Below are 6,000 nucleotides of genomic sequence, written 5' to 3' on the forward strand. Positions count from 1 at the left end.
ATGGGAGAAAGAGACTAACATATGCTACTCTAAGTATTTATACAGACTTCAACTCCAAATGGACCAGTTCCTTCTTTAAATTATACATAGATAGCCCTCAACTTACAGCATTTCATTTAGTGACTGTTGAAAGTTACAACAGCACTGAAAAAAAAGTTACTTATTCACGTTTATGACTGTTGCAGCCAGGGGTGGGATTCTACCAGTTCACATCTATTTGCTAGAACCAGTTGTTAACATTCTAAGCAGTTCGGAGAACCAGTTGTTAGAAGAAATTACTGGCCTAATCCTGTAAGGAAGGCAGGAAGGAAACATTCTGGTGTTGCTTACAGAAACTGCCTCTCCGTTAACCCTTATTAAATTCTTGGCAGCACTAGCCTTCCTGTCTCAGGAACTTCTCTGAAGTTTTTTTCCCCCTCCTTTGCTGGTACTTTGCTTGTGTGGAGTGACCATTCAAAGTTACAATGGCACTGAAAAAAGTGCCTTATGACCATTTTTCACACTTACGACTGTTGCAGCATCCCCAGAGTCATGAGAGGCCAGGAGAGGAGATGCATGCCTCAATGTGAGTAATATTGAGTTGGCCACACCCAGCGAGTCACATGAGCACCAAGCCACTCCCACCAACTTAGCATGAACCAATTGTTAAAAAATTTGAATCCTACCCCTGGTTGCAGCATCCCCATGGTCATGTGACCAACATTTGGATGCTTGGCAATTGATTCATATTTATGATGGTTGTGGTGTCCCAGGGTTATGTGACCACCTTTTGTGAACTTTTCACAAGGAATGGCAATAGGGAAGCAAATTGAAAGTTGTAAAATGAGGCAAAACTCGCTTAACAAATATCTTGCTTAGCAACAGAAATTTTGGGCTCAGTTGTGGTCATAAGTCAAGGAATATTTGTACAGGGGAAATTGCCATACGGGAATTTTAATAAGTTAGTAAAATAAATATGTATTATAACATACATATTTATCCTTCTTGAATTTTAGCCTTATTGCTATCAAAAGTATTGCTATATTTAGTCAATTGTTATCAGTATATCAACATATGAATTATTTTCTCATTTGAATGGCATATGACACAAATACCTGCTTTCAAAACTGAAAAAGGTAGCATGTGTGGTTACAAATAGATTATTATAATCATAAAATGATCTGATTGGTACTATAGTGGAGATCCTGACCTTAATAGTGTAAAGATGGGTTTAAGTGCTAAATAACATTTTATCCAATAATTACTGGAAAAACTAATATAGCACAGAATCTATTTTCAGAATAAATACATCCAGAGCAGTCAAGTCACCTGCTGCAGAATATGGTGATAATATCAAGGCACAATCAAAGCCAACCAAGGAATCAACCCCTGAAATAAGTTAGCTCAGTATAAAATCACTCCCAGTTCTAAAATGTGGAATTTAGTCAGAAATAAGCTTTTCTCCACTTTCTCCAAGCTTTAAATATTTGTTTGTTTGTATGCATGGCTTCCAATCTGCAACCAGAATTTTTTAGTGGCAAACAAAAATAAAAGCATAATACAATTATTAAAAACATTATTTTAAAGAGAAGAATTAGGCGTCAATAAAATTCACATTGTTTAATCAACCACACCATCCCAGCTTGATCAAAATCCTAGACCCAGTGCTTGGAGGAAAATTGATCTAGGCCATCAGTATCTCTTGGGAGGCTGTTTAACTGAGGGAATTCTGAGAAGATCCACCTTCCTAGATTCAGTAAATCAGGAAACCATTGTGAATAGGCAGTCCCCATAATGTGAATTTGTCCCAGTAACATTTTTTTGTCCTTCACCTCATTTTACTGCTTATATCTAAGACTTCATAATCCTTAGTTATTCCAGTTTTAAAGTAGTATTTACTCTCATCTTTATTTATTTATTTGATTTGATTTGTCAATCACTTACAAGATAATAGGTATAAGTATAAACATAGTTATGAATAAATGAAATGGATACATATAAGAAAAATAAAAAGAAACAATAGGACAGGGACAGTAGACATGTTGGTGCACTTATGCACGGCCCATACAGACCTCTTAGGAAAGGAGTGAGGTCAATAGTAGACAGTCTAAGGTTAAAGTTTTGGAGGTTTAGGGAAAGAGTCAGGTAGAATATTCCAGACATTGACCACTCTCTTGCTGAAGTCGAATTTCCTGCAATCAAGTTTGGTGCAGTTAACCTTAAGTTTGTATCTATTGTATGCTCTTATATATTTATGGTTGAAGCTGAAGTATTAGTTTGCAGGTAGGACATTGCAATGTATGATTTTATATACTATACTTAGATTGGATCGAAGACAGTGTAGTTCTAGGTTTTCTAGGTCTAGAGTTTCAAGTCTGGTGGCATAAGATATTCTGCAATGAGTAGAGGAGTGGAGAATTCTTCTTGTGAAATATTTCTGGACTTTCTCAACTGTGTTAATATCAGATACGTAATATGGGTTCCAGACTGATGAGCTGTATTCAAGTATTGGTCTAGCAAATGTTTTGTCTTGCAATGGAAAGGGATAGATATCACGCGACACATTCATTGACTACTTGGTTATTGATATGTATTGAGAGCTGCCCTGATTTCCCAACAGAAGCTGTGAGTTTCTGTGGGTATATTCCTTCCCTCTTATCACTGAAAACTGCCCTTGGTGGACATTTTGGCTTGAGTTCTAGAAAGGGTGGATGCCTGTTTAAATTGGGCCACACACATACCGCCTGACCAATACTTTGTATAAATCTTACAAGTGTTCCTTATATAGAGAACTTAAGTGTTTCATGAAAGAATGTTAATCTTGCATTGCATAAATGGTTGACTTAAATTAGGAAAAAAGGGGTTTTGCCAGCTGTAGTTTTCATAGATTATATATTTTCTGTTTTTGCAAACAAGAGGCTTTTGTGTGGCTGTACATTTTTTTACCATTTTATCTCTGAGGACTAGACAAGAGAGCTACAATTATCACCCTGACTGGGCAATATTCCAAGAATGAATTTCACGCAGCTGCAGCCTTGATGGCTGCTTTTATAATGCAGCATGTTTATATCTCACTATTTTGCCACTCTGTTCTGGCTCTGCTGTTACAGATAATCAGAGTTGGAAGGGACCTTGTAGGTCATCTAGTCCAACCCCCCGCCCAAGCAAGAGAACCTACACCATTTCTGACAAATGGCAGTCCAATCTCTTCTTGAAAGTCTCAAGTGATGGCGCTCCCACAACTGTTATATGGTAATATTTGTTCTTATCACCAGTGAGTAAATCACAATCATGTAATTCCATGATTGTGATTTACTCACTGGTGATAAGAACAAATATCATGATATAATGTCAAAGCCAGAACAGAGTAGCAAAATAGTGACATGCATGTTCACTATTGCCTTCCCTTGTCTATTTTCAGATTCTGATAACCATGAGAAATGAAAGTCCTTTGTCCTTTTCATACGTTGCTTTTGCAGAAGAGCACAACACCTCTGTTCAGAAGTAGCTTGATAGCTTCACTACCAAAGTATAGTAATAGGTGAAGATGACAAATGAAGGGTTGCGCTGAGCTGGAGCATTGCAAGTCTTCCTTCCCATTTCTCTTCCTTAATAGTTCCTACACATTAGTCAAACATCTTAACAGGCTAAAATATTCTAAGCATCTGCTTAAACTTGCCATATTCCATTTTAGGGTGAGTGAATGTTGGGGGGGGGGATTATTTCTTGCTTTTATAGTAGAATAAATGAAGCTATATTTGTCATGATGTTTAAGAAAGTGCTAATTGTGTTACCTAGTTTGGGTAATGAAACATCTCCAAGAAAACAACCAAGCTCAGAGAATACAAAAAGACCTTCCCAATTTGAGAGATTGCTTTGGTGCTTCTTCTGTATTTGGGAACTTTTGTCTTTACCCACTTAACATTCCAGTTTTCCTGCATTCAGCTGTTAAGAATTAAATGTTAAAAAGTCATATTTTATTTTATTTTAAAAAATGAAATTGCATGAACTGTCAGTTAGATTGCAAGGTGAGTTTTAATGCATAAGATATGTTTGTATCTATGATTGGTTCAAACATTCATGTATTACAACTGTAATTGAGAAAGTTGCTTGAAAAACAAAAAATATGGATGGTAGTTTAAAAAACGTACAACAAGTTTAAAGTGCATGCTAAAACATATGTTAGGGAAACATTCATTAGGAAAGTGTATGAAATTGATACAAATTAGGAAAAGTTGTTTAAAAACATATATTTATAACTGGTTCTACTTACAAGAACATTTTATGAAATTGAATGAGTAGATCCAGAGAACAGTAACATTAAGGGATGTAAGTCAGATATAACCTAATTTGTGTTCCCACAGTAGCAAACCAAATCTCTATGAGCAACCACAAGCAAGACATTAATGGAACAACATTCTGGTAACTTTGTTCAACAGCAGAGTTATATTGACAATAATATAATGACATGTCCCTTCTCTTCCCTTCTTCCTTGCTCTTTCCTCCATATACAACATCTCATATATCATGGCATCTTTAAATGATTTACCCTCAGAAAGGGAAGATGATACAAGGGATCCCTTGAAAATACTGAATTTATAGAATCAGGTCCAAACATCAGACTGGAGAAAAAACAAACTATTGAATTTAGAGCTCAAGTCTTCAGATTCTGATCTGTTTTTTTCAATGCACACAGCAGCAGTGGCAGCTAGAAATATTTGAAAATGTTGACAAACTGAGAGGGGGCTAATTAAAAATCTCCCCAGAAGATCTTTTATTATGATCCAAGTACTCATCAAAACAAATCCAGAAATACAGAGCTTAAGAAATTTTCTTTCAGTCATAAGACACAAAGTGTAACAATGCAAGCATGTAGTTTATACAATTTATATATGGAAGATTTTAATGAAACATTCCATTATTAAGTCAATTTAGACACATTTCTAAATATTTAAAAATGCATAATTAAAAGAGGAATGTGAGAAAAACTGGAAAGCCATAATCATATTCAGAAAATTAAATCATCGAATAACGATTCATACCTTCGATAAAATGCTAAGGTTTATTGAAGAAAGATCATCTGAATGACCTGATTGGATATTTTAGTTCAGTCTTTTTGCCCCTTTTTTCTTTCCTTGGTGCTATCCTCAGTGCTATATAGTAGAATATGGAGAATAACTAAAAGTAAAAGTAAATGCGGATGGTTGCTTTGTCAAATTAAGGAAATGTTTAATGTCAAATGTCATGTGTCTCACCACAAAAAAATCAGAAAATTATCTGGCAGCCGAATGCAGATTATTAGAGACCTTTGTCCAAGCGCTCTTGAGAAGAGCAGAGGCACTTAGAAACCTATGCCTGGAGCAAATGAACTGGAGGGCGATCAGAAGAGGGAAAGTCTGCAAAGGATCTGGTGAGTTTGAAGAGCTAATTAAATGCTTTTAAAGAAGATCATTTAATTAATTTTGTCAGACTTGGGTTTTTTTAAATTATTATTTTAGCTGAATGGGGTGTCTCCTTGCTTCTTGTTTGTTGAGCAAAAATCCAGAAGAGAGACACTAATTTATATGTTGATTGGCAGTGATTGACCCAGATTGGATCCTACAGAATATGCTAGTTGCTAAAATGTTGCTTTCAGCAGATAAAAGTCTAAAAACTGAGATAGTTGGAAATATGCAGCAAAAATAATCAGAGGACAATATACTTAGATACCTAATTAGAATTATTATAAACTACCTGAGAAATTTGAAAGATTAAAATAAAAACAAAAATTCCCCAAATAAACAGTTCAGATTCTTCTTCTATAGGTTTCTGTTCCAAACTTGTATTTTATAGCATGAGATGCATTATTTATAGAAATTTATATCTTCAGTAATTGTTTTTAAATATTATGATCCCTTCTAAGAACCAGGAAAAAGACATATGATGTTTTGTTTGACAAACATTTCATGTTTGTCAAACACTTCAGCAGCTAAGATTCTAGAAAAGAGCAAGGAATAATTTTAGGTTCAGTGATGCATGCAA

The sequence above is a fragment of the Pseudonaja textilis genome, chromosome 3, assembly GCF_049901715.1.
Source record: "Pseudonaja textilis isolate UNSWEBS1 chromosome 3, rPseTex1.2, whole genome shotgun sequence".
Lineage (NCBI taxonomy): Eukaryota > Metazoa > Chordata > Lepidosauria > Squamata > Elapidae > Pseudonaja > Pseudonaja textilis.